The sequence below is a fragment of the Brachyhypopomus gauderio genome, chromosome 1, assembly GCF_052324685.1.
Source record: "Brachyhypopomus gauderio isolate BG-103 chromosome 1, BGAUD_0.2, whole genome shotgun sequence".
In the NCBI taxonomy this organism is placed as follows: domain Eukaryota; kingdom Metazoa; phylum Chordata; class Actinopteri; order Gymnotiformes; family Hypopomidae; genus Brachyhypopomus; species Brachyhypopomus gauderio.
The window spans coordinates 49215555-49234661 of NC_135211.1; positions in this window are offsets into that span (position 1 = coordinate 49215555).

Sequence of the window (19107 nt, forward strand, 5' to 3'; positions counted from 1 at the left end):
TTAGGATGGCTTTCAACATCTAATTATGTGCAAATGGTATCATTGCCAACTGCACACGGACTAAATCACCATACTAGTTTATAAAAACGTTTATAAAAAAGACCATACTAGTTTATTTTTTATTCCATTGTGTACAGCGCTTTGATCAACTTTGGTTGTGTAAGGTGCTATATAAATAACTGATGATTGATTGATTAATTAAAATAATATTTAATGAACATTCTTTATTTGCAGAAAAGTCTGATTTAAATTCCATTTGAGTTTTGCACTTGTACATGTTCTGCACTTATTGTACTGTATTTATTTATTATTTTTTGCAACAGCTTACATATTTGTTGCATCATTTGACTCATTGTTAAATATTTAATTTGAACTCTGTGACTGGACAGAGATAAGAGAATATGAACAGAATTTAATGTAATTAAAACATTCATCCAAAATATTTATCCAAAATGTTTTCATTTAAATGTGGACAACAATTGGGCATATCGAGTTCAGAAATGGTTGTAACATATGTGTTTAGCTATATCCCTAGAAGTATAGGCCATAAACAAAGCTACAGTGTATTAACTGAATTAAGGAAAACAAATGTAGGCATCAATGCATTTTTGTATCATGCCTGAATGGGCTACCTCTTATGCCTACTAATTTAAACAGAGACTTTTCAATTATGTATATGTTAGAATATTTTGAATTGATCATTGAACATTTCCAGAGTGCACAGTGATGACAAACAATGCACTTGTCTATCATCAAATGTATAGTGGGCCAACTTTGATGATTAATGCAAATTATTTTCCTTTTATAATTAACTCCTGGGGCAACTGAATTGTTAAATAATAATATAAATAAAGAGGTATGTAATGCATGAAGGGTTTCACAGAATGCTCATATTACAACAAACAGTCCTCTAAAACTAAGTGCATGAAACTCACCATGTGGTCAGGAAACTCACCCTAGTTCATCAGGCAGCTAGAAGACTCAAAGAATCAGTCACTAATTAGCAAACAGATGTTCATCTTCTCTGAAATGTCACTGACACCAGCAGTCATTGTCATTACACTTAAAATCGTCCTCAGAGCCACAGCTAATATAGCTGAGTGCCGCATGTACAAACGGGCTTCTCAGGTACCCTGGCAGAATGGCCTGGAGACCCGAAGGAAGGTCAGATTTGTCATCATTAGTGAGAGGATACATGTCCTGAATTTAACTCAGACCTGTAAAGACACCAAACAAGCCAACAAACAAGAAATTTCATGGCGTACTTCAAGATACTGGAGTCTCAGAAAGAAACGTTTTATCTTTTTCTGAGTGCAGTTTGTGGAGAACAGTGTACACATCTGTGTTTTTGACTAGACCTCAGTGTACACGTGTTTTTGACTAGTCCTTGGTGTACATATACATGCAGTCATGGTCTGGGGATTAGGGAACTGGTCTTGTGACTGGAGGGTTGTGGGTTCAATTGCCAGGCCATGACTGAAGTGCCCTTGATCAAGGCACTTTACTCCAACCGGGTGCCGGGTTGTCCACTTCTTTGGGCACTCCAAAATATGCCCAAAGGAATCTCAAAAACAACGCGACAAAGGCACAGATATCAAGTAAATGTCTACATACAAACGTGTACATTTCTTATTGTTATGCTCAACACGTGATTGATAGTTACACACAGTCTATTAAAACTATCAAAGGATTGCAAAGCATTTTGAAAACTGCGGCAAACACACAGAACACCATGAAAGCTGATTCCACATAAAACCACAAATTGCATTTAATAATAATTAGTAATAACACAGCCCTGATCCCTCGGTTACTACGTGTTGAATCTCTAGTGCTTACAAATTCTTTCTAGTTATGCAGAGATGCACTCTGTAAACATTTTTATAATTTCAAAAGTGTAACTGCCAAAAGTGTAACTGCCGATTTGTTATAAAAGTTCTAATCATATATTAGCAGAATACCAGCTTACAATAAATATGTAGAAATATGTAGGCTGACAGATTGACAGAAATCTAGTTTAATCTATTTAAAGTATTTTGCTTTACCCAAACAAAAAATGGCAACCACAAAAAACCCTGAAAACCAGAGAATGCAGCCAGCACTACTATCATTTTCCCCATGTAACTAAAATATCCTAGTTTTTCTTCCTTCAAATACAACACTCCAAAACTTGTAGCTGCAGTTTTGGAACAACATGTGAAACAACATGCGAGTCTCTAGAGCTTCACGTGCATTCAAACTAGCGCGGCTACTGCAGTACAGCATTTAAATACCCGTTTCCTGTTCCTTAATTTGAGTCTCACTAATGCCTCTAGAAGTCCATTTACTTGTTAATGTCTTTATGTATTTTTCCATCGTCACTGTATGACACAGCGTTCATAAGGCTGTTCTTCATGGGTGGTGTTGTTCTGGATCTGGGGTTCCCTCTTGCCCTTGGGGGGTGCAGCTGAGCTGTGCTCTGTGATGTGCTGCAGTACCTCTTTACTCTCACTAGGGGGCAAGTTGTAGAAGAAGTATTGAGGAGCGATGCAGAGGAACCTGTTCATACGAATAATAAACAGAAATGTGAATATTAGACACTTCAATATAAACACAAAGGAATGTGTCTACATATTTGACTACATTTCATTTGTCATTATCTCCAGTTTTCATACATTCCTGAACTCTAAAGGGTGTTGGAAGAATAAAATAACATGAAAAGTAATTTTAGAATCACATGCCATTCGAAAGTACATGCCATTTGAAAGTAAAGACATTAATTCAAGTTCAACCTCCAGCTCTAGCCTCTAAAGGTACAGAGGAATGGAACAAACGAACCAGAATAGAAAATTAGCTACATGACAAACAATGTCAGGGCAAAACTGGATTTGATGGGTTTGACTGTTCTGTGTAAAAACTCTCTAGCAGTAAAAACCTCACTGGCATATTAGCATTCATCAAATGCAAACTAAAGGATCATTACATTAATAATAGTTGTTGCATTAAACACCACGTTTAAAACTCATAAAAAACTTACTCGTGCTGAAATCTGGGTGACGGTTCTGATGCAGTTATTCTCTGACAGCGTGTGCTCATGGTATACAACCCACTGGAAGGTTCTGTTTGTGTGGCTCAGTCCCATAACACGAGAGAGGGTGGATCTGAGCCACGTGCTTGTGGGTAAGAATGAAGTAATTCCCTGATCCATCAATGTCCCTGGCCACCTGGGATATTGGAACAGGCACTTAGGGTCAAAGCTAAATTTAATGATTCCTGTGAGGTCTTTTAAGTTAGAAACCCATACAGCAAGCATTGGTTTGCATTATAAATATACACTACAAAGAGCATTTGATGGGATATTAACAAATACTGGCTTGTGTGAGAAGAACTGTGCACAAATTTCGTTGTATTACATTGAAGATTTATTATGAGAAAACTTGACCAAAGAAGTTTCTCATCCAGACTGGAAACTGCCGTTCATACTGAGTCTAATGGCCTGAATGCTGAATCTAATGGCCCGAATACTGAGTCTAATGGCCCGAATACTGAGTCTAATGGCCTGAATACTGAGTCTAATGGCCTGAATACTGAGTCTAATGGCTTTACCTGCATGAAGAAGCCTGCCAGTAGGACCTGCTTGGTGTTCAGTTGGTCTTGGAGCCGAACGCAGGTGAAGACACCTGGAGCTCTATCCGCCTCAGGATCTCAGCGAGCTCTGCACGAACAGCATCGGCTGTTTGCAGAGCAGCCAGACTCAGGTAATGATCAGCACACCATTGTGCTAAACTGGAACCTGCAGTAAATCAACAGTTCCACAATAATTGAATTATTCTGTAATTAAATTATTCTGTAAATTATGCTGTCGCTTCCACTGCTCTGGAATATAGCAAAATAGTTAAGTGAATATGTGTGCTTTTTAAATGTATTTAACACTCTGCAATTCATTGATTTGTTGATTTTCTCAGAACATATACACTGCTCAAAAAAATAAAGGGAACTCTTAAACAACACAATATAACTCCAAGTCAACCACACTTCTTTGAAACCAACCTGTTCAGTTAGGAAGCAACACGGATTGTGAATCAATTTCACCTGCTGTTGTGCAAATGGAATAGACAACAGGTAGAAATGAGAGGCAATTAGCAAGACCCCCCCTATAAAGGAGTGGTTCTGCAGGTGGGGACCACAGACCACTTCCCAGTACCTATGCTTTCTGGCTGATGTTTTGGTCACTTTTGAATGTTGGTGGTCCTTTCACACTCGTGGTAGCATGAGACGGACTCTACAACCCACACAAGTGGCTCAGGTAGTGCCGCTCATCCAGGATGGCACATCAATACGAGCTGTGGCAAGAAGGTTTGATGTGTCTGTCAGCGTAGTGTCCAGAGGCTGGAGACGCTACCAGGAGACAGGCCAGTACACCAGGAGAAGTGGAGGAGGCCGTAGGAGGGCAACAACCCAGCAGCAGGACCGCTAACTCCGCCTTTGTGCAAGAAGGAACAGGAGGAGCACTGCCAGAGCCCTGCAAAATGACCTCCAGCACGCCACAAATGTGCATGTGTCTGCACAAACGGTTAGAAACCGACTCCATGAGGACGGTATGTGGGCCCGACGTCCACAGATGGGGGTTGTGCTCACAGCCCAACACCGTGCAGGACGCTTGGCATTTGCCAGAGAACACCAGGATTGGCAAATTCGCCACTGGCGCCTTGTGCTCTTCACAGATGAAAGCAGGTTCACACTGAGCACGTGGCAGACGTGACAGAGTCTGGAGACGCCGTGGAGAGCGATCTGCTGCCTGCAACATCCTTCAGCATGACCGGTTTGGCAGTGGGTCAGTAATGGTGTGGGGTGGCATTTCTTTGGAGGGCCGCACAGCCCTCCATGTGCTCACCAGAGGTAGCCTGACTGCCATTAGGTACCAAGATGAGATCCTCAGACCCCTTGTCAGACCATATCTGTCCTATTATCCTCAAATATACTACTACACGATTCGTCCTTGGGGTCAATTTGACCCCAGGGATATTTGACTCTAGAAAATGATTTACAGAATATTGTTGACCACATTTTTGGGACAGGCACAGGGCCGGCCCCACAGGGGGGGTGGGGGAGCAAATGGGGGCGTTGCCCCCTCAGGCGATGTGTCCCACCCCCTCAATGTAAATAATAAGACCCATTTGTTTTACTTATTTTATTTATCGCTATACGGCGCCCCCTCACCTGCCCGGTACCCCCTGGTCAACAACTTACGTTCGCCACCCCCCCCCCCCCCTTTCGGTCAACAACTTACGTTCCCCCCCTCGGTCAACAATTTATAACCCCCCCCCCCCCCCCCCCCAGGTGATGTGCCCCGCCCCCTCAATGTAAATAATAAGACCCATTTATTTTACAACAATCGCTACACGGCGCCCCCTCAACCACTCGGCCCCCCCCGGTCAACAACTTACGTTCGCCACCACCCCCCCCCCTCGGTCAACAACTTACGTTCCCTTCCCCCCCCAGGCGATGTGTCCCGCCCCCTCAATGTAAATAATAAGACCCATTTATTTTACAACAATCGCTACACGGCGCCCCCTCGGCCCCCCCCTCGGTCAAAAACTTACGTTCCCTGACCCCACCCACCCCCAGGCGATGTGTTCCGTCCCCTCAATAAGACCCATTTATTTTACAATAATCGCTACATGGCGCCCCCTCACCTGCTACCCCCCCCCCCCCCCCACCGGTCAACAACTTATGTTCACCACCCCCACCCACCCCCCCCCCCCCCCACGGTCAACAACTTACATTGCCCCCCCCCCCTCCAGGTCAACCATTTACATTCGCCACCCCAAAATTTTCTGACGCCCCCCCCACTGTATAGCCTATGTCCTGACACCGGCCCTGGACAGGCACTTTATTTATTTGTTGAATACATAAATAGCCCCTTGAAAATCTGTGAGTTGACCTGTCCTCTAGCGCCACCATCAGGCCAAACTTTTCAATTAGAATGAATTTATCTTGAATTTTTCATACAAATCTAGTTAAAACAGCTTGGGGTCAAATTGACCCCTGAGGACCACCGATGGGTGCAATATGTGTTCAGCACATTGAAAAAAAGTCATCATGAAAATTTTATGCTTTATCACTTGTCCCCATCAAATTAGGAAATGTCATGAAATATGAAGTAAAAGAAAAAAAGTCAACTACTATTTTTTCAATGATAAACATTGAATGGGGTCAAATTGACCCCAAGGACGATAGGAGGGATATGCTGGTGCGGTTGGCCCTGGGTTCCTCCTAATGCAGGACAATGCTAGACCTCATGTGGCTGGAGTGTGTCAGCAGTTCCTGCAAGATGAAGGCATTGAAGCTATGGACTGGCCCGCCCGTTCCCCAGACCTGAATCCGATTGAGCACATCTGGGATATCATGCTCCATCCACCAACGTCACATTGCACCACAGACTGTCCAGGAGTTGGCGGATGCTTTAGTCCAGGTCTGGGAGGAGATCCCTCAGGAGACCATCCGCCACCTCATCAGGAGCATGCCCAGGCGTTGTAGGGAGGTCATACAGGCACGTGGAGGCCACACACAATACTGAGCCTCATTTTGACTTGTTTTAAGGACATTACATCAAAGTTGGATCAGCCTGTAGTGTGTTTTTCCACTTTAATTTTGTGTGTGGCTCCAAATCCAGGCCTCCATTGGTTAATAAATTTGATTTCCATTGATGATTTTTGTGTGATTTTGTTGTCAGCACATTCAACTTTGTACAGAACAAAGTATTCAATGAGAATATTTCATTCATTCAGATCTAGGATGTGTTATTTGGATGTGTTCCCTTTATTTTAAGAAAATAAGACAATTAATATCAAAAGACATATTTTTTGTTACAATGGTCAATGTATGTTCATTATGATTTGGTCTGTTTTCTTTGTAGTTTGAAGTTTCAGGTTGCTTTGTCAGGACAAACTGCTCCAGTTTTTGAATGGTTTAAAAATAGAGAATTGTAGTAGCACAACACACTTGCTTGCGGTATGTTTTAGTTATTAGTGCTAGTCAGCTTGGTCAACAAACAGCAACATAAGATGCATCAGTATTGGTTATGGAAGAAACTAAGAAAAATCTAAAATTTCTATTAAGAAACTAAACTTTGTAAAAATTATAGATACAAGAAACACATCATCAAATTTGGCCAGAACTGATATGGTATGGTGACACAACATTCAAAGTGACCCTTATGTGAACCGACTTCACATTCATCATCTATAATATAAGCTGTCACACCAAGATAATTCTTGTTGCTAATAGAGGTCCAACCTCCGCGAACGGCGGAAACATTCATACTTGCCGCGTCTTACTTAAGCCTTCGACCACAGAGAGCGCTCTACAGTCCACAGCAATCCATCTCGCCAGTGAATTGGTCAATTTTGTTTCTTAATTTGAACCCCGACATGTGGTCGAGTGTTGACTGGCGACACTGTTTGCTCGTACTAGGAATACATTTATCAGCTAAGTTATCATTACTGACCTGCGTGTTAGCCCCAACATGTTTTGCGTTGAGGTGGTAATGAAGGGTGGAAGTGCTCCTGTGATAAGCGAACTCCTTCCTACATAAAGTGCAAATAACACTATTTGTGTTTGTACTTCCATCTGGAAGTTTCTTATATTTAAATTTCCCATCCACCAGCGTAGCCTCTTCAGTCATCTCCATCATGCTCATCTTATTGTGCGTCCATATAATCTGTATGTCTGGAACTCGTGCACTGAGAAACATTCCATGGTGCAAAAGTGTCTCATGCGTTAAATGTGTTAAAATGCATTAATTTTTTTAGTTTGTTAGTTTTCCTGTAATTAATTAATCGAAATTAACGCGTTAAAGTCCCACCACTACATTTGATATAATAAATGTTTGGGGTGCTTAGAACGTTCAATAAACACACTGAAAGAGTCAAATATAAAATAGGTCTTAGTAAATGGAAGTGAATATGTTTACTAACAATACACATTTAGTTCACATTCTGGGTTTGATATGTTAATGAGTCTGGTGTGTTTTAATTCTCACGTGACTCACGTGAGCTGTGCTGGCTGTGTTTGTAGGCGTTGTACACATTGATAAGGAGGAGGGGCCAGGAAGCAAGATGGAGCTGCAAGAGGATAGGAAACTTCATAAACCATGGATTCAGTCAATTCAGTCAGTTTAATTTATCATGTCTGCAACACTGACATGAGCTACATAGAGTGAGAAGTATCTGGATGAAACAGTTTATACAGCAGGGTGAAAAATGTGTCTTTTTATCATGAACCAACATGTTCAATAAGGTGTCAAAATGCCGGTCCTAATGAAGGTAACCTCAATGTTCATATCTGGCAGCCCTACTACCGCTCCACAGAATAGAATGTATGTTATAGCAAAATGTGATTTAAGTTTTCCGTATTTGGCAGATGCTTTTTTCAGAGCAACTGACATGAATTACATATATCAGTACAAACATACGCTGTATATCTCTAGGAATAAAACCCCTGACATTGCTAGGTGTTGTCCTAGCTTGCCCTACCTGTACTACCAGTTGAGGTGTGAGTCTAGTTTAAAAAGATGCTGACAACCAAACACAAAAACTAAACAGTACCAGGATCTTTTCTCCTAACTAAACAGATGAATTAGTTTCACTATAATGAAAGATGTAGTCACTGATATGCAGATGTATAGAAAAACAAAACAATAATAAGGTGGTTTGTCAAAATGGTTCATGTATAGATGGATAGACAGTGGGGTGAAAATACTTGGCTTACACATTATTCTTGCCTGTTAGAATGAATGACATTACCTGTTAACATGGCAGCAATGGTTAGCACCTCACTCGCACAGTCAAACTCGCAGGAGGCCAGCAGACTCTTAGCCATCTGCGGTTCCAGAGGCAACTCAGACATAATCACTGCAATCTCAGACAGGTTCCCATCATTATCCAGAGCCGTTAGATAGTCCAGCTCTTCTAAAGCCTGCATGAGGCGGGAGACACAAACAATAACTCGCCATCAGTTAGACATAAAAAATACATAACACTAGCCAACTGACTAGATACCAAGACTATCTTACTTACTGGTGTCATGTTTCTCAGCAGCATTTAGAAGTCGGTGCAGCTCGGTTGACTTAGTCAGGTGTTTGGACTCTTCGATAACCTTCGGCTTGAAGGTTGTGTCCCACTTCTCAAGCAACCTGGAGGACGTTTCCTCACCAAACAGCAGCACAAAATCTTGATTCAGCTGTTGATCAAATACACATACAAATGTATCAGTGGTCAATGCACTGTAAACAGCCAAACCAAATGAAAGCCTGGATTTTAAAAACCAATGCACAACTCACTAGTCCTTTGACATCTAAAAAACGTGGGAATGTTTTTAGGACATCTGTCGTTCTCTGTGAGTCATGCACTAGGTTCTGGTGATGTTCAAAGGACATCTTCATCTTCAATACTTTTGGTTCATCATGACAATGAACAAGAAATGATAGAGCTTCCTGGCAGGCATCTCCATCAAGGTGCTCAGGCACTGATGCTACTGATCTTCTGTGATTTGTTCCTTGTGCTTGTGACACTGTGGTTGCCTTAACTGATTGTTGAGATTTATTCCTGGACATGGTCTTCAGCCGCCATGCTAAATATCCTGTGCTCTTTTCGCAATCATAGAAATGCTCCTGTTAATAAAAAAAATGACATAGTTCCATCATTCATTGATTTTTTATCACAGATTAAAATCTGATAAACTTTACTGAGCTTGCTATGTTAACTAGCTTAGCCTGCCTGGTGTCTCAATGAGCTATTGTTACATTACAAGTCAATTTCCCTATTCACTTCTATTCAAACTGAGCACAATGCTTTCCCCTAATGACACTTAAGAGTTCTGTCTCTATGTAAAACTGGTATAATTTCTGAAAATAAGTATTTTAAACTTACATAGCCCTTTGGAGAAAAAGGATCCTTCAGTGAAGGAAAAAGTGTAATGATCCCCAGGGCATACTTCTCCTTCTGTTTACGGGACGGAATCCTCCTTTAAAGAAAAAGCAATTTAAAAAAATAAATAAACATGTCCTCTTGTACTCTGACACATACGTGACAATACTGGTCATTATTTTATGAACAGTAATTTACAGTTAAAATACAGTACACCAAATATGCACTTTTGGGTCATGGAGTGAAAGAAAAATAATCTAAACTGCAAAGTTAATTTTTTTCAGAAAAATATATACAACTTTGACATAGCAAGCTGTGGCTTTGTATAGCAAGAATGGGATGCTTATAATCAAACGTACATTTGCAAACTAATGCTGGTAGCATGATTATACTGACTACAATGCAAATTCTAACAAAACCTACCTTCATCAGACTCACTGTCACGTACTGTCAGGCATAAGTCAGGATTGGCCTCCATCAGTTCAAGAAGGATGTCTTCCTCCACTGCCGTGTCACTTTCATCAAAAATGTACAGTTCAGATGCACTGGGAATCCCAAACTTGTTTTTGACTATAGGATGAGCAACAAGACACAGGATGACAAGCCTGTACCAGGTTCAAAACTAAACATTAGCATACAGTCAAATCCATGCACCTTGAACACTAAAAGCTCCAGTCGCAAAATGGCACATCCTATGCATTTTTAAATATAAAGCCAAAGTTCCAATGGAAAAAAAGAGAATTCAGATTAGGGAAAGGTCTTAAGAGAGAAGTTGTTCAGTTTATGGTAAAACCGACTGCAGTACCTGCATAATGTTCTGTATTTACTGCATATGGTTAATTGGAACCATACATAATTCATAACCAGAGTAAACATTTATTGACATCTGTTGCAAGATGATTACTTACAAAATTCACCTGCTGTTTTGCATTTTGTGAGTTTTAGTCAAATAAAATATTTTCAATCATGTATTTCAATTTTGAAATTAATATATTAAAGAAAAATTTCATCTCGTTAACCCAATACCATGGCTCGCCACACCCCTAGCAAGTAGCTCCCTGGCTTCTGGTTACTAATGTTGGCAGTGCCATTATTAATGTGATAATGTGACTTAGGGAATTAAATGCCAGTGACAATGATAATACAATAGCATAACAAACTACATTTTAATTCATCATAGTTTGGGAAATATATATATTTTTATTCACCTACTTCAGTCCACACTGTGTATGTAGTCAGTTATTGAAACACTGGTCTTTGCTCCAGTGTCAAAAATACTGTTCAGTTATATACTATGTGAACAAACATACAAATAAACACAATATACAATGTCACGGTTATCAAATATTATTGAGGATATGTCTATGTATTTGTCACGTAGGGCAACGCCCCCTCTCGTAGCTGTCACTCTGGGTTCCCTCATGTCCGTGTTCCCTGCCTGTTTGTCTCGCCCTGCTCGTTAGTTTTATGAATCCCTTGTTAGTTACCACGCCCCTGTGTCATTGTCATCACCTGTCCCTAGTTTAGTCCTGTGTATATTAGTCCCTGTGTCTCCCAGGTCTAGTTGTCGGTCTTTTTGTTTTTCTCTGTGTTTTGCCTGTTCGCCCCAGTGCTGCTGTTCCGTGAGTCTTCCTTGTTGTGTTCGCTATGTCTGTCCGTATTTCGTGTCCTGACTGCCTACCCGTTATGACCCATGCCCGTCACTTCGACTCTGTCTATGGAATTTCCCTTAATAAATCTCGCTCTCCTCAGCGTTTGTGTCCGCCTCCCTGTTCTGCCCCGTGCAGAACGTTACAGTATTGTACGATAAGTACAATATAAGAGTGTTGTACACTCTGATAAGTACAATATAACAGAGAAAACCTAACTTTTACAGGTGCAAGGGGTAATGAACTAAATCTCAACTTCAGCCAAATGGCCAGAAAAGCACAGAAAAAAGGTTATTCCAATGCTATTGGTAGATCTAGCCATGAACGCTAGATAAATGTGACCAATAACCAGCAAACAATTTTGGGCGTAAAGTTGTAAACTGCATCCATGCAAAAGACAAACTACACTAGCATGACAATAATGGTGGCAAATGTTGTGATTGTCATCTTAATCCCTTCATAGTTTGTTTACATTACAGTATTGAATCAACAGCTTATCATAATTTATATATTTTGAATAGTCATAAAGTATTAATCAAATCTCTATTATTAATCACTATATGTTTTGCTTACATTATATTAAGGATCAAGTTGCTAGAATGACGGTGTAAGCGCTTGTGTGCCACTTCCAATACTCCATGCGTTTGCAGTAGGCTAAAATGGGATGTGTAAGAGAAGGCTCACTGTGGCCTTATGTGGTGAGGCCAGGTAGTAAGACCTCGCTTCCAGAATAGAGACAGCTGTAGGTTGAACTATGGAATGTGCAGCTCCTATGTTTAGAGGAAAGCATATATAATGGTGAAGAGAGCAGACAGCTTCAGAGCTGCACATGGGGTGACATGATTAGGGTATGTGAGCTCTCCAGAGATCTCTGTATTAAATTAATTAATAGGCATATGTGTATTTTTTAATAAAAGGCTAAAGACAAGACTGGTAATGTTTTCTTTTGCAATCAACGAACACGCTGCGCTAAGGTAAGAAAAGGTTAAAGCACAACACAAATTAAACACATCAACAAATGACTTGAAACTCGCACCCGTCTTTGCTTATATTCCCACAACTAATATTTCACCTTAAAATGGTGTGGCAGTCACATGACTTATGTAGGTAGATAGATATGGATCGGAGGTAAATAAACTAGATTTTTTTTTCTCGCCGTGTGAAATCGGAAGTGTGGCGTGTGAGCGTGTGAAGACGGTCAAATGCGTGTGTCACACGCTCAATGCGTGAGACTTGAGAGCCCTGTTTAATGTTTTTTTATTTCCTTCTTTCGCGGCGAAACGCAAATATCCGCCGAATATATGAGCCTAAGTGACCGAGCTGCAGCTGAAACGAGTACGTGCTGTATTCACTCGTTCACAGAAGAGATAAGACTGTTAAATCATTACCGTAGGTGATATTAACCAGAGATTTATCCATCTCTCTCTCTCCTGTCCGCTCCTCTGCGCCCACCATGGTAGTTGTAGAAAGTGGCGGTTTGTTAATTAGGGTGATTAATTAACAAACCGCCCATGGACTCAAACATGATGAAATACTTCGGTCGAGTTGTACGTCGGTGTTTTTGAAGTGGTCTTCCGATGCTGCTATCAGTATTGTTCTCCGCTAGCTCCCACACGCTAACTGTCCCCACAGTCAAACTGAGGACTGTGACAAATGTCATTTTAAAAAGATTTGCCAATCCTTTCTCACATTTCAAAAAGAGCTCACTTTTTAGCATCTGTGAAGTTGATGGATAATAAACAGGCAATAGAACTGTATCATACTATTAATGAACTAAAACTTTCAGATGATCCCTCGTCCACAAGTTATATCTCTTGTGGGTTTTTTTTGTTTATTTATATTAAAAATATTTGTTTATATTCTATATTTTAATATATTGTAATAACCTGTTGTGGTCTACGTTCAAACTGGTAAAAGTACTTTATCTTGATGCCATTTTTATTGTAATTGATTATTTTTTTACTTCAATAAAAAAAAAAATATATATATATATATATATTCCCATAATTCCACATTTATTTATTTTTTATTTTATATATTATATTTTTTTATTTAACCTTTATTTAACCAGGCAAATCATTAAGAACAGCTTTCTTATTTGCAATGGCAGCCTGGCAAGAGGCACAGCCTCTTGAAGAACATGCAACATACACATACAACATACACATGACGTCATAATACCTGCTCTGTCGTCATAACGACGGCACAACAAATGAGGGTATATATATAATTGCATGTACAGTATAATTCCATATCAGTCTGTGTAAAAACAATGATGTGGGAAGATATTAAAAGGAGTTTTCTCTGGTGCTGGTGCTGTGGCACCCAAGAAGATTTGGACACAGACACAGAGGAGGTATACGGAGGAACAGAATTAAAACAGGAGACCGACAACACCCATGGCTTGAGTGAGTAAATGAGTACAATGGTGACACCTTATTTTGGGGCATATTTTGGGGCTTATTTTGTTCTTTTAACACAGCTGAATTTGGTGTTTATTGGTAAAACCAATAAGTGAAAAATAGAAAAAGAATCTGATAATTTGACAGGTTCATTTTTATGAAGTCAGTGGTGTTGCTATGGCAACATACCAACAAACCTAGGTCCACAAATAGTGATAGTCTCAATATAAATAAAATAATAACGATTCAATTACATTTGTGTCTTTCTGCTTGGCTTTGTATATTTATTGATTAGAAAAAGTCTTTAAAGGGATTTTTTATGGGTTGTGTATTTTCTGGACTATAGAGCGCACCTCAATATAAGCCGCACCTACCAAGTTTTTTTTAAATGGAAAATGTTGTATAAGCCGCACCAGGCTATATGTCGCATATATCTACTGCTTATCTAATGCTTATATTAACACAGTTCAGCTAAAAAACATTGTAATATGTAATTAGGACTTGTTGAAAAAATCATTTTTGCAGTAGCACCTTTGAATGACAGTATTCTGGATGAGGCCTGTAAGGAGCTGCTTCTCGTTCTCCTGGACGAGACTGAGGACTCCTATAACCCATCTCTAGGTGACCAAGACACATACAGAATATCAATTTGATAACATATTTCATAATTTGCTGACATCAACGTGTTCAATAGCTATTCATATCAGACAAGCACACATTAACACAATTCAGATGAAAAACATTCACCTGTTACTTTCATGTAATATTTAATTATGGCTTCTTGAAAAAATCATTTTTGCAGTAGCACCTTTGAATAACAGCGTTCTGGAGGAGGACTGGGAGGAGGACCTCCCCGTTGGCCTTGATCAGATTGAGGTCTCTCTGAATAACAGTATTCTGGATGAGGCCTGTAAGGAGCTGCTCCTCGTTCTCCTGGACGAGACTAAGGACTCCTATAACCCATCTCTAGGTGACCAAGACACATTCATACAGAATATCAATTTGATAACATATTTCATAATTTGCTGACATCAACGTGTTCAATAGCTATTCATATCAGACAAGCGCACATTAACACAATTCAGATGAAAAACATTCACCTGTTACTTTCATGTAATATTTAATTATGGCTTCTTGAAAAAATCATTTTTGCAGTAGTACCTCTGAATAACAGCGTTCTGGATGAGGACTGGGAGGAGGACCTCCCCGTTGTCCTTGATCAGATTGAGGTCTCCTACAACCCATCTCTAGGTGAATCTCAAGTTAACATATTGTAATTTGCTGATATCAACATGTTCAATAGTTATTTTCATATAACTCAACTCAACTTTATTTATAGAGCACTTTAAGAACGGCAGCCGAAACAAAGTGCTGTACATAAGAATAGAACATTAGAAATAAAACAAATAATAACAAAAAATGGATAAAAAATATTAACTAAAGCGGTAAAAGGAATCAAATCAAAGAATTAAACTAAAGCAGTAAAAACTAAAAATATACAGTCTCATGCTGTGTTTAAAGCCAATGAATTAAAGTGAGTTTTAAGACTTGTTTTAAAAATGGGCAGTGAAGGGGCTTGTCTAACATGCAGTGGTAGGTTGGTAGGTTGTTTATTCCATGCCCCACCTGTCCCATATAACCCAAACAAAATGGTAATAAAATACAAATGGGGGGGTGGCGAATGTAATTGGACCGGTACAAATTCATTAAAGGGCCGAATCTAGCCCTGGTTCACACTGTTCCGCAGACATTTTAAACATCCGGGGCTTATGCAAGACGAACAGGCATTAAAACGGTTCAGAACTTAAAAAGGTTCATTTCTTCCAATTGCTTGCGCCCCACCTGCAATACCCATGCGCCCCACTAGTGGGGCTTCTCACTTTGAGAAATGCTGATCTAGGAGCAGCAATGGAAAAAGCTCTATCCCCTCTGAGCTTACGCTTTGCATTACTTCTGGCGTCTCCTGCCACAGGGCATATGGTGTCACATGTATCTCTGTAGGGAAGAGCAGGGCTGCCTTTGTAATTCACCCAATGATGGAAAAAAATTATTACAAAAAAATAACTATATGCACTTGAACTTACAACTATTAATATATTTTGATTTAAGCTTCACTTCAAATGTTTCTTCTTGGAGATGAAAGTGTGAGGGTGAGCGAGAGATTACGTGCATGGGTTGGGTTAGAATATGTGTATGTCTTTGTGTTTCTGATTGTCAAAATGTCCTCGGACTGTGGCATGAATGTTCATCACAAGTGCCAATCTAAAGTGGCTAATCTGTGTAGCATCAGCCAGAAACTACTGGCTGAGGCACTCACCCAAGTCAGCCAGGTGAGTCTGGATGTGTAAAAATGTACTGTATATCTCTGTAGACGTGTCTCCATATGGTGGTCTGTGTGAGGGTTCGAGTCCTCGCCCCCTGTCCCGGATCAGCCACCAGACACTCATCACTGCGGAGCACTTCACCTTCCACAGTGTACTGGGCAAGGGAGCCTTTGGCAAGGTAGAGTCTTCCCCGTCACACTGCTCCCGCGTCCTCCACACACGCACTGACTCTGTGTCTTATCATTTTTACATGTCTGTCCTTTTGCCCTTCTATTATTAAATACTATCTCCACAAGAATAGACCAAACAAACACTATTCCATCAAATCTTCATATTTCATGGATGTGTGTGTGTGTGTGTGTTTTCTTTCACTCTGGTCTGTTTGTCTATTTCTCTCCCTTGGTCCCTGCTCAGGTTTTTCTGGCAGAACTTAAGGGCAGTGAGGAGTGGTTTGCCTTGAAAGCCTTGAGGAAAGATGTGGTGCTGATGGATGAGGATGTAGAGTCCACCATGGTGGAGAAGCGGGTGCTGGCGCTGGCCTGGGACTGTCCCTTCCTAACGCACCTTTACTCCTCCTTTCAGACCAAGGTAGTAAAGAACAAATGAAAGGTTATATTATACAGTTCCTCCACCTCTCAGTCAATAGTAATGGGATGTCCAGCAGGACACTTTTGTGTAGGCAGTAATTAACCACACCAGGCATTGTCACAACTGTTTACTGTAACTTATACTTCATGGAATCACTGTGGTATTTAAATGATTGTTGAGTCAGTAATTCTGCTTGTACTCATACCAAAGTGTTTATGGCATTGTCTGCATGTTAGGAATACTTGTACTTCGTAATGGAGTACCTGACTGGAGGTGACCTGAACTTCCACATACAGGAGGAAGGATCCTTTGACCTCTACAGAGCCACGTGAGGCAACACACACACACACAATGATGTTTTTTGTATGCCTTATATAAATATAAACGTAGGTATGTGTAATTATAGTGCGGTCTGATGGCTCCTGGTTTGTTTCTTCCTTCCAGATTCTATGCAGCTGAAATTGTGTGTGGACTGCAGTTCCTCCATGGAAAAGGCGTCATCCACAGGTTACACACACAAACAAAGCTAAATTGACATTCTGTACTTTCACCTTTACTGTTCTTGTCTACTAAACCACATTTTTGCCACATTTTTGTAATTCTCTCCTGCATTAGAGATCTCAAGTTGGAAAATGTCATGCTAGACAGAGATGGTCACATAAAGATAGCGGATTTTGGACTGTGTAAGGAGAATATTTTTGGTGACAATCGTGCCACATCCATCTGTGGGACACCATACTACATGGCCCCTGAGGTATGAGATGGCATCAAATTAATTTGACATTGAATGTTCTCACCTGTAGCAATGTCAATGTAACTCAGTATGCCCTGAATGTGTGTGTGTCTGTGTAGATCATTCTGGGTCAGCAGTATACTTTTTCTGTGGACTGGTGGTCATTTGGTGTGCTCCTGTATGGGATGGTGATTGGTCAGCCTCCATTCAATGGTGATGAGGTAGATGATCTTTATGAGTCCATCCTTGCGGACACACCTGAATTCCCTGACGGTATAACACTGGATACCAGAGACCTGCTAGAGCGAGTAAGCATGCACAAAACCACACCTGATGACACATTAATAATAGTAATAATACTAATAATACTTCACAACCAAGACATGAATAGAGTTCTGCTATTATGCACTTAGAAAGGAGACACACTGAGATATTTCTATTATGAATAATATTCTTGCTTTTGGTTTTCTTCCATGAACAAAGCTGTTTGAGCGAGACCCTTCTCATAGACTGGGTGTTGTGGGGAATATCAGAGGTCACTCATTCTTTGAGATCATTAACTGGGCTGATCTGGAGAGGAGAGAAATCAAACCCCCTTACGTGCCAAAAGTGGTATGAGCTTTCTTTCCATTTCTTACAGTCATCTCTCATTCCTGTTTTTTTTTTATTTTTTACTTTTCATACTGTATGCTCATAGAGCAAATTGCAAAAATACAGATACTGAAATGCAGCCTCTGTTCATCATGTGATTTGCTTCCATTCTCCTCCAACCACAGAAATCATCCAGTGACTCTAGCGACTGCGAGCAGGAATTTTTAAATGACCGCCTGTCCATGTGTGAGAAAGGTGTGTTTGGCTTAACCGACCAGGGTGCCTTTGCTGGCTTCTCATTTATCAACCAGCGCATGGAGCATCTCCTGCAGTGATGGACAACCTGCTGATTGTTGTATAAATGAATGATTAAATTTTACAGCCAGTATTTTTATGTGTCACTGACTCTCCCTTCTCAAAATAAAACCTGTATTTTGGGCATGGATTTTAGACTACACCCAATATCAGGGGTGATTCACAGAGGTGTCAACTGGCCATAACTGCTCCTCCAGGTTATGTATTCCATTTTAGGCAATATTTGATACACCCTTGCCAAATCCATGTAGATTTTTTGTTCCAGTAACCATTCATTATTGTAATTCAAAAACATTAGATAATCCCTCATTGATTGTGTCAATGAATGCCACAAGGCAAAAAGCTTAGAAAGGAAATAAATACAATGCATTTTAAAATGTATTGTAACGACTGAGAGCTAAGAAGCGGACACAAATGCTGAGGAGAGCAGGGTTTTATAGCTGGAGTGCTAACATAGAGGATACGAGGGTAACGAGGCTATCACAAATCAAGAACTAACAACCAGACCGGATAACTCGGACAACAAAAGACAGAGGATAAAACAAATACAAGAACTCAGAACAAGGCAGATAAACACACAACCAGGATTACCACCACAAT